The sequence below is a fragment of the Gekko japonicus genome, unplaced genomic scaffold (genome assembly GCF_001447785.1).
Source record: "Gekko japonicus isolate JY-2015 unplaced genomic scaffold, Gekko_japonicus_V1.1 scaffold310, whole genome shotgun sequence".
Classification (NCBI taxonomy): Eukaryota; Metazoa; Chordata; class Lepidosauria; order Squamata; family Gekkonidae; genus Gekko; species Gekko japonicus.
In genome coordinates, this window is record NW_015174851.1 from 623631 (window position 1) to 635758 (window position 12128).

The window sequence follows — 12128 nt, forward strand, 5'->3', positions numbered from 1 at the left end:
ATCCTGAGAGATGATGAGCTATGCTGCAAAATGCCCATTTAAGCTGCTGCAAAAACTGAGAAATGTTTGCTTCTTGGCTGCCATTCACCTGCCTTTTCCACTCTTTCAACCATAGTAGGTAAAGGTTTCCCTTGCTCGAATGCCAGTCAAATCCGACTCTAGGGATATGGTGCTCATCTCTGTTTCCAAGCCGAAGAGCCAGCACAGTCCAAAGACATTTCCATGGTCATGTGGCTGGTATGACTAGACGCTGAGGTGCACGGAACGCTGTTACCTTCCCCACTGAAGCAGTACTTATTTATCTACTTGCAATTTCTTGCTTTCGATACTGCTCGGTTGGCAGGAGCTGGGACCAGAGATGGGAGCTCACTCTATCATGTGGCACTCGCAGGGCTGTAGCCAGGATATTTAACTTTGGGGGGGACATTTAAATAAGTCAGGGGGCACCGTGTCAGGAGCAATGAGAGAGTAAAAGTTTCTTAAAAGCAATGAGAGAGAGGGAGGAGTGGAATAGGGAGCTGACGTGCCCTGTGGCATGCCTCACCCACAGCCAGCCAGAGGTACACTGCTGGCAGGCAGAGCAGGGCAACGGCGCAGCCAAATAAAATAAACCAGCTGGATGGGAAGTCAGGAGGCCTGGGCAGTAAGTCAGGAGGCCCGGCCCCAAGATGCCCCACTGTGGCAACAGGCCTGGGCACTCAGGTCTCAAACTGATGAACTACCAACCTTCCGGTCTACAATTCAGCGTCTTAACCACTTGAGCCACCACAGCCCCACGTCTTTCAACCATGCATAGACACGAATTCCCACTTAGGCAGTGTTCTTCCAGTACCATTTAGGCAATACTCATTGTGCAGTATATTCTACATATGGATAGTTTTACCTGTTCTTCAGATTTTAAAAGCTTATAATTTATTTTGTTCAAAGACCCATCCAGGCTTGGAGGTGGTGAGCCCCCTCCTCCCAGATGAAGGGAGAGGGTAGGTGTTATATGGCCAGGGTGGGGAGCAAAATTTTAAACAGCATTTTGTATTTTCTCTCATATTTTACCCCATTCTTCCTCCAGCAATGGACCAAGATTGCTCAGTTAGTGTTATGGCTCAGTGGGGATTTGAACTCAGGTCTCCCCAAGGACAGTCCTAGTCCAGCAATCCAACTACTCCACTCCACTGGCTGTCTTCAGTGTGAGCCTCTGCCTTATTCACAAGTTACAGTGAATGCATGTACAATCTAAGTACAGCATACACTTGATTCTTCTTTGTATGTGCATCAAGTAATTTTCATGTAAGGTTTTTCCAAGTACAGCTGAACATGCGATTGAAGCTGCACACTTATACAGGTACTGGTCCCTAGTTTAATTTTTAAAGTGAACACACAGTTCTTTCATAGAAAGAGATGTAGGATGTAGGATGTATGTGTTCTCTGTAATCTGTGAACAGGGCTTCTGTGTAGCATGTACACTTGATTGTTCTTTATACATTCATTGCATAATTCTCATGTCACTTTCAACACATGTACAGCTGAATGCGTGATTCAAACCCCACATTTATCCAGGTATTTTTGTTTGCAAACGTTTGTTTGCTGATTTTCTACCTTGTAGGAACACCTCTTTGCCTCCACCTATGCTGTATTTTTATATCTCTAAACAAACAATATGTCATGACAATATCATAAATCTCCAGTGCTCTTTCATTCAAAGCAAAGCAAACCCTGGAACTTCTAGATACTCAGGGGAGTGTGAAGCACACAGCCATAAGCATAAAAAGTATTCCACATGGGACAATTGTCCCACTTCCCTGTCCATCACATTTAGAACTTCTCACTATATGCCATTGTTCTCCACTCCTGTCCACCATCCCATTGGTGGTGGCATGGACACAAATCACATGTCACCAGTGATTACTAATAATGGGGGAGGTAATGTGATAATGGCAATGAATGTTTTTACTTGATAGTGGCCTATACATTTCTCAGTACTGCAGCCAAGGCAGTAATCCCACAAAACAGGTAGGCTGTTAGTGGCAGCCACCCACTCTGCCTGATATGTTTATGTGTGCACCAGCCTTTAGACTGAAGAGCTCTTTAGTAGTCTGGATTCAATTGTATTGACAAAATCATATTCTTTTTACAAGTCATGGAAGAATAATAAATGCAAGCAGTATTAATATGTATCATAAATGTTTGGCTGACTGATGAACTTGCTCTGTCTAAGAAGTGTATTATTTTCTTTCCTAAGACCTTTAAGGATCTGTTAACATTCAACCATTTATAGGACTACAACAACAAATAATTCCACAAAGGCCGTATGACATAACAAATGGAAACCGTTTGGTTTATGTTGAATAATGATGGTTAAAAAACTGTTTAATTTTTTTTAAAGACTTTCAATCATTTTGCTGTTTCCAGATTCAATAAGTGACTATATAGCCATAAACCAAAAAGACAGCTTAAAGACTTCATAACAGTTAAAAACCATAAGTAGCAGGATGTAATGAATGGTTCCATGGTCTATTTATTTACTTACCCACCTTCCTATAATCAGAGATATGGGGCACGACCATGTAATTACAGCAGTGTTCTCTGACATCATGTTGACATTAGGTTAGCATTAGCTTTTATCTCACCCAATTCCCCTCCATACTCCAGTTCCCATCCCACATGACTTTTGTATATGCAGGTCCCATTACTCTTAGCATGGAGAATCATGTTAACCAGCAGAAAATGGAGTGGGATCCAACACCACATGCCTGAGCTGTGATATGGGGCCGGAATATTGCTCCACCCAATCGTACAACTATTGCTTCAGCCAGAAATTCCCTTTCCTCCCTGGAGCGTCCCATTACCATGTAGCTATTTCTACACACGAGTTCAGAAATCCTAGGAATGGAAGGCATTCCCAAAACAGAAGCGAATGCAGGAAAATCAGCCTTCCATGCATTGCGTGACTGGATAAAGGTTACTCTCTGGTGTTTCCCTAGACTGTTGATATCTGGAGTATAGATTATTTTCTAGTTTAATATTTGAGGCACATTTCACTCTTGCATTCAAAACAGTCTAGAAGTACGAGGGCAAATTTATGCAGAGCTGCTCCAGTCTAAGCCAGTTGACTTCAATAGGCTTAGGCTGGAGTAACTCTACATAGTATTCCACTGTAAAATATATATTTTCCTCATCAGAAAAATGGGCAGATACCCACCCTTACATCTGTGGGTTAGCAAACAATACTGCTTCTGGATGTCTCATTTTCTTTTTTGTTCATTCAGTCAGCACCTCTGAGGTTGATGACATTACCCATATATTGGCAGATGACATTACCCATATATTGTCAGACAGAGAAGGAGGAAACAGTATTACCTGGCACCTCCCTTCTCCAACAAGCACAGCATGATGGATGTATTCAATATGGTCACTTCATATTTCAAGATATACTTTAGCCTCTCTTATGGCATAGCATACATTTTGGGAATCACTCCATCGCCGCAGTACCAGTGGTTTAGGGACCTAGTTTTCTTAAATAGTAAAAACAACAACAACAAAAAGGTTAGATGATGGACTCTAGTAGATTGTTCCACAATCCAGTAGAAATGCTAACATGATATAATTAAGGTGCACTTTTGGAACATATGTTATATACAAGACTAACACCCTGATCCTAAGCCTGCTTACCTGGAACAAAGTCACACAAATCAGATTCTAACAAAATGTGCCTTGGAATGCACTTATAAATAATGTTATGGAAATCTATTCTCCACAGTATCAGGTTCCTGATACTGAAGTGAAATATTCATTATGGTATCACCAAGGCCTCTGCTAATGCCTATAATGTACTCTGGCATGCACTGGAAAGTCCCTCTATCTATCAGCCACCATCCCACATTGTCCCACTCAGTGGATTCATCTACAGACACAATCAGATGTACACCATAATACATCAGTATATAAACACATACACTTGACCACATGCTAAAATTATGAACTAGTGCTCCTCGCGTCATTTTTGTTATTAAGATTGTTTCCGAAGAAGAAGAAGAAGAAGAAGAAGAAGATATTGGATTTATACCTCGCCCTTCACTTGGAGTCTCAGAGCGGCTCACAAACTCCTTTCCCTTCCCCTCCCCACAACAGACACCCTGTGAGGTGGGTGGGGCTGAGAGAACTCTGACACAAACTGCTCTTTCAGGAACAGTTGTGCCAGAGCTTGTGACTGACCCAAGGTCACATCAGCAGGTGCAAGTGGAGGAGTGGGGAATCAAACCCGGTTCTCCCAGATTAGAGTCCGCACACTTAACCATTTTATATTGATGGACATCTCAAATTGGCCTGAGAAAAACAAGAGAAATAAAGGTATTAGCTATTGCTGAAGAATAATATTACAAACAATATTGTTACAAGCAAAACATGACTGGAATAAGTTTGAGCAAAGAGTCACTGACAGTGCAACTCTGTTCAGAGTTACACTGTTGAAGTAATTGGCTTTCGAAGGATGTAACTCTGCTTCGGATTGCACCATGAGAGACATTTGGTAAACTTACCATCATTCATATGAACAGTATTTTGCTCTTTGAAGTCATATCAATATTCTTTATTAGCAGACTTCAGTTGCTTACCTTATCCTTTGATGTTTGCAGTCAGAAGACAAGGTACTGCAGGCACACGATGTACTAATTAATCCTGCTGTACATGGCTAATTACTTGCTATTAGTACTTAGTTTAAACTTCATTATAGTACACAACATTGGACACTGATTTAGATCCACAGAAATCGTATCAGACAGCATGACTTCAGGTGTTGCCAAAAGCTCCTACATTTAATATTTCATTCTAGCTTTGGTTATGTGTAATACAATTCCCCAAATCCCAAAACAATATACCATCATGGAATACAGGGTATTGAGAGACAGCAGTATAGTAAGAAGTCCACTACTCTTCTAATCTGAATGACTTTCAAAAATTGTGATAGTTTTGCTTCCATGGAGGCAAATTATGTTTGTCAGACTAAAACCTTCCTTTTTATTATGTCATTAATTTCTTTTCAATAATATACATTGTCTATGAGAATGATGTTTAAACAGAAAAAGATCCTGGTACTCAGTATCCTTATTCTGTAATGGCATTTGCAAGAAAGTTTTGTTTTGAAAGTGGTGAATAAACCTCACAACATTTTTAGTATGGCCGTCTGCAGGAAATTTTGGGGGTGGGGCAAGGTGCCATGCTGTCACTTCTGGTCATGTAACCAGAAATGACATCACATCACTGAGACACTCTAACAATCCTCAAAAATTCTGTGGTAAAACCACAGTGTTTGAGGAGATTCCTAGAGCATCACAGTGACATGCAAAATCATGTCCACACAACTCCCTTTCCCCACAGTTTCTCCTGCTGCTTCATTGGGAAGCAGTGAGCACTGCAGCTGAGGAGGGGTGTTGGTCCCCCTAATTGTTTAAGGCCTACTTATTTAAAAAACTACAAATAAAACGAATAATGAAAATAAAAAAGAGTAATTTCTAACCAAGAGTTCAGCAAATTTATCCTAGCATCCTCTCTTTGCCTTTCTTTTTAGTTAGCGGAGCTGGGCAAATAAGCCAGTCCCACATATGCATATTTGCAATCTATAAAGTTTACTGCAATGACAGGATTGCAAGAAGCAATAACTACCTGCAGACCTTCTAACAGCAGAGAGACATTCAAGATACAAAAACTAGCCTTCAGACAAAGCATGTATCTGCATAGGCAGACAAAAAGGAGCAGGTTTCTGGAGAGACAGCATACACATTTTCTTAATAAGTAAATTTTTAAAAATAAGAACCACAAGAAGCAGGAAAAAGAAGAAAAGCACTTAATAATCTCTGAACACTGGAGTGTATACATTATAATTTCCCCTAGAGTTCAGATGGACTAATCACACCCTACTTCATAAAACTGCTCAGATGCTGTGTGTCACAGGCATGGATGAGGATGAGCTGACAGAGCCTGCAGAAACCACAGCTGGCCCCTGTGAAGCTGTGGAAAAACGAGCTGCAGTGTTAGAAGAGTCAAACAACAAATATATACACTGCAAAAACCTTTTTTATAAGTTAACGTTTTATAAGTTAAAGTTCCATCTTATAAAGTACATTGTGTATTATTCATAATATTCTAAAACAGGTATATATTCATTACATGCAATATCAACAATAATAATAAGTTTGTACAATCTAATAACTACCAGTCAATTTACATCCCTTTTACACAATCAACCCCAATGGGAGTTTCTAGAATTGTACACCTGCTTCTCCTTGCTTGAATTTCTTCTAAAGGGGGAAGTTTCCTTTTGTGGTTACATTGAAGTTTAAATTGATGTTTGTTGCTGGTCCTACAATAGGCTGTTAAAAGACATAATTAATGAGTCTAAAAATTATATAATATATCTAATATAACTTGGCTTCATGTAGTTTTCTTACCCCATTAAGCAGCTGTCATTCATAGACTGAGCGATTCTGTCTTTCTCAAGGCTGCCTAGTATTGACCTTGTTCTCTGGTCATTAAATCAAATACAAAAAAAATACAAAATACAAATACAATACCTTTATTGGCATAAAATATCAAATACACATGCAGCAGAGCCTCAAGATAGGCTGGAGGGGTATCACATTCCGAATTGCCTTAACATGAGCCTCTCCTCCTAGGTCATTAAATCTTACAGCACCTGTTAACAGTTCGTATGTGTGTTCTCTAATTAAAGTGACAGTACTGAAAAATCCACATTCCACTTCATAATGCATTTCAGTTCAATAACAGTTTAAATTGTACTTCAAAGTTTGCAGGGGATGCTCTCTCCTTTTTTTCATTAAGGTGATAATCCAGTTCACAGATGACATGTTTGGTTCATTCCCTCTGGGGTCAATGTATGGAGCTTCTGTATCCAGAAGTTTTCTTTGCAGAGAAGAATCTTCTTAATGTCTTGTCGGTTGAGGCTTTGGATCTCATATTTGTAAATCACAAAGAATTTTAAGTCCTCAAAATGATGCTGGACTGACATACAATGCTCCACCATTGGAGCATCCAAAATTTTGTTTTTCAATCTCGATTTATGTTCCATAATATGAGTTTTTAATGATCGTATTGAACTCCCCACATAATATTTTGGACACCCACAGAAGGTTACATAAACAATATTTTTACTGGTACAAGTAGACAAGTGTGGCAAACAATATTTTTTCAGATAAGGTTCTAAAGAAAATTCTTTTACTTCAAAGCGATTATTATGGAACAGTTTTGGCATTTGAAGTGACCATATGTTTGTATACTATTTTGCTTTTGTGTATGTTGGGCTAGGTTGTTTATATCTGATTTTACTAGAATATCTCTAATGGTTCTAGCCCGTCTATATCCTACTAAAGGGGATTGTTGGCATCCTGGTATATGAGATACTACATGCCAATATTTGTGCAAAATGTTATTAATATGTGTAGATAGACTACTAAACTGGAATGCACATGAAATTCTAGAATTTATCTGTGTTGTTTTTCCTTATAGAAAAGTTCCCTTCTGTCTCTTTTCCTAGATCATTTCCAAGCTGAATTTATAATTGTCATAGGGTAACCCTGGTTTTTCAATTGTTTTGCTGCGGTGGCTCAAGTGGTTAAGACGCTGAACTGCAGGCTGTGGAAGGTCAGTAGTTCAGCAGTTCGAGATCCGAGTGTGCTGCATGATGGAGTGAGCTCCCATCTCTAGTTCCAGCTCCTGCCAACCTAGCAGTTTGAAAGCAAGAAATTGCAAGTAGATAAATAGGTACAACTTCGGTGGGAAGGTAACAGCGTTCCATGCGCCTTGGTGTTTAGTCATGCCGGCCACATGACCACGGAAACGTCTTTGGACAATGCTGGCTCTTTGGCTTTGAAACGGAGATGAGCACTGCAACCCTAGAGTCGGACTCGACTGGCTTTCGAGCAAGGGAACCTTTACCTTTTTAACCCTGGTTTTTCAATTGTTTTGTTAATGTTTTACTTTCATCAATGAAATCTCTCTCTTCAGTACAATTTCTTTTCATTCTGAGAAATTGCCCATATGGTAAATTGGTCTTAAGATGCCAAGGATGATTGGAATCAAAGTGCAATAGAGCATTTTTATCTGTTAATTTCCTGAAGACTCTAACCCCCAATTTATGGTTTTCTCTCCTATATATTATTGTGTCTAAAAAGTTGATAGCTTGTTCATTAGCTTCATGTGTAAATTTTATAGTTGGCTGGATGTTGTTTATCCATATCATAAAAATTGGTTTAATTCTAATTTATTTGTAAAAATCATGAAAATATTGTCCAAAATCTTTTATACCATATAATTTCTCTAAAAAAGGGATTATTGGTAGGATTCAAAATTGTATCCTGTTCCAAAATGGACATGCAAAGGTTTGCTATGGATGGCGCAAAAACACTGCAGCCCCACGTGTGACTTGTTTAAGCAAGCAACTATGACAAAGCAGATGAAGAGGGTTAGGGTTACAAGGGAGATGCTCAGCCAGTCTAGAGATTGTGCAGCTGGCTAATTGGTAGCAGCATTTAACTCCACACTCTGGGCAATACCCTTCATGGAAGCAACAAGTCAGCTTTGTGCTGCTAGCATCTACTCCAGCTCGGCTCTTGCACCTAGACCTTTGAACCCCTTGGCTTTGGACTTGGCTCTGTGTTCCTGGCTCCTGACCCCGGCTTGGCTTTGGACTACATTTCTGGTTAGTGATTTGGACTTGGCTCTGTGTTTCTGGCTCCTGACCCTGGCTTGGCTTTTTGGACTTTGCACTGTCTTCTTGGCTCCTGACCTTGGCTTGTTCTGGATTTCCTTTGACTGGACCCCAGCCCGTGACACTGTGACCTCTCCAATGGCTCCCCCCTAGTGCTAATAACAATGCAGGATCAATTTTAACCAGGAAAAATGGGTAAAAAGGATTAAACCTCTTCACTCATACCACAGCTTTGGTCAGAACTCTGGACTCTTAGCCTCTGCAGTTTCCAAGCATCAAATGTAACTTGATCCTCAGTTGTCTCAGTCACAAAAAATGTGGCTTCCCTCCAAAGTAGGGATGCCACTTAATGGTAGTGGGAGGCCTTCCAACAGCCAGGCCCTCCTTCCAGCCCTTTCCCAAGTGGTGGGCCCAGGGTCAAAAATAATGTCCAAGAATGTGTGACATCACATCTGCCTGAAAACCCAGATGTGATATCAGTACATTGAGGGATAATTTGGTCGTCTTCATGGTAAAAACTGTGTTTTCCAGGATGACCAGAGCATCACCCAATGCACTGACATCATGTCCAGATTTTCAGGCAAATGTGATGTCATGTATAATCAGAAGTCCTTTTTGTCCATCACCCCACCCAAAAAAGCTCCCAGCAATGCTAGCTGATGGCCTGCCATCCCTACTGCAAAAAAAAACTCAGCAAAGCAGTCTAACCCTAGCCTACAGTCAGTCCAGGAAATCACTCCATTTTCAGCTATATTTGAAACAATCTCCTAAAAACAGGTATATAATGAAAATGCATCAAGTAATTTATGGAAGAAAGAAGCAAAGATACATTTTCTCTTTTGTTCACAGTTCACCAGCCAGGTCTACCCCCTGTTTTCTATGCCTCTTCACACCACTGAAGCTCTCTAGAAGGTACATAATGCTATATCCTTTGTAGGAGAACAGAAAACAGGAAATGAGAACAGGAGGCTAGAGCAGACACTGTTTATTCTAGAGTGGTTCAATCATGCAATATACAGTTCTGGATGCTGAATTCAGAGGAATAGTCTGGAAGGAATAGTCTTGAAAATTACACATGGGCTGTGATCACATGGGCAATTTGGCCCGACCCAGCCACACCTCCCCTCTGGATAAAATGGGTGCAGTTAGACAGCCACATCTGTCAGGCATTCCCCAGCCATACTTATCCCATCATAAGATGACTTGGAGCCAAGTTAAAAAGGCACCACATCACAAGTGGTGTTTTCAGTTCCCCGTGCAGTAATTGCGCATGGCCAGATGTCTGAATGCAGGGGATTGCGTGCAGATTGGATTTGGCAGTCTGAACCTGCAGATCCGTTCTGCTGCTAGGGAGATTTTTTTAAAATGCCTATATGCACACGTGCACACATGTGCATGCACACATATGCACACACATGCACACTTATGCATGCACATGAATTTGTATTGTTTTTGGCAGCACACTCAGTGCATGAGGCACTGCAATAATGTGGAAGCTTTACCACAGGATGTCTCTGTGGGTAAACTGCAGCAGGGTGTGCTGTATGGCTGATACGCCCCGCAACACTTTAAACCAGTTCACTTAGAAGCAGCACCATATTGTGCCAAGCCGCCAGTGTGACCACAGCTATGGATTTCCAAATTTTCATAACCTCAGCCTGGCAGATAGGTTCAGTTAGAGTTTGAGGGAACAGCTAGCTATTTTCATATCCCAATACTGAAAGGACATGAATGAACACATGATGTTCCACCTGACAGTGTATGAGACTACAGTTTATGAAAGTTTAAGCATGTACCTAGATCCCTCACATTTGGGCATTAGCTGATGTCCCCCATCAACCTCCTTTATGGGGTGTTAGTGTTAAGAGGGTTATGCTAGCATGAAGAGGGTTGTGTGAATAATTTTGGATTCTATAAAAGAATCTAAGATCAAAAAGGTGCACAAATTTACAAGGCAATGCTTGATTTTCCTTGAAGAAAAATGAAGAGGTTGTATAGCATATCATGTGGGGAAACCTTTGTGAGAGATAATCTGGAATAATTATACAAGAAAAAAAGACTGCTAAATTGGATACCATGGGGGGGGGGAAGTGATACCCCAAGTTAAGCTATGTCTTAGGTATGTCAAAAGTTATTCATAAAGAATCCCACAAGAGGAAAACATTTATAACCTCAGAGGGTCATGTACTGGAACCTGGATAAAAAAAATTAATAATACAATCATCTGCTCCATCTAAGCAAAGTGGCCCTTTTAGTAGCTCTTTGCCTGATTTACCTGGAATTCCATAAATACTCTTCTGCCCCAGTTACTGGACAGTCTTTGGTTAACCTGTTCTTAGAGTATCTGTCTTTTGATTTCTAAAGCACTAGTACCCAGGATAGGATCAGGATTAGCAACAGAGGTTTCATATGAACAAACAAGGCAGCTCAGTGTCATAACCTGGCAAACTACAGACACTGCAAAGTCCAGTAGGTCCTGAAGAATTAATGGAAGGATGTTAATTTAGATGGCAGTTAACTTAAAATCAGTCATTGCTGAAAGATGCAAGAGTTCTGTGCGTTCTGCAGCACTTTTCACCCAATGCCCATGTTAAGGCTTTACAGAATAGGCCTCCAAGAATGAAACACTGCCTGTCTATTTGCAGGGCCAGATTGTTAATTCAGTTTCAATGGCTCTGCTCTTGAGATAGTAAACTGAATGTCACCAGTAGAGCAAAAAGCAGACAGATGCATATGCCTTGGCATAAGGAGAAAGCAAAAAAGGAGGAAAATGCCTTAAAAGACCTACAATACATTATATCCTCTTTTAAGTACAACATCCTTTAGCTCTCTGGCAAATATCATTGGTTTGTAAAGCTCATGGGTATTTTCATGACTTTTTTTCTCATCTAGAAATCCATTTAATATTCTGGCATTTGTCCTTCATTATAAAATGTGTGGCTACTGCCACTATCCACTCCCTGCAGACCTTTGTTTTTGTTTCTTAGATGATTAAGGACAGAAAGTTAAGTTCTTTCCTTTGCACACATGGAATTATACTGATGTTGATGGAGTCATTGAAATGTAATGAAGGTATGGCTTAACTACCAGTGGTTTCATCCTTATAGTTTGATTCCAGTGCCACCTTTAAGATAAGTAACATTTTATTCAAGGTATAAGCTTCCGTGTGCATGCACCTTTCTTCAGGCACTTTGTTTATTTTTGTACATCTAACGGGGTGGGAATCCTATAATCTATGCCACTCATGGCATAAATCACTTGACAGGCATAAGGGAGCAATGCACCTGGATTCAGAGCAGTTGCATCATTCCCAATTCCACAGCTAAGAGATAATCAGCCTATTGAAGTCCCACACAGTACCTACAAAGGAGGAAAATGGTATCCCATCTGTGTTCAAGAGGCTTCTTTCCAT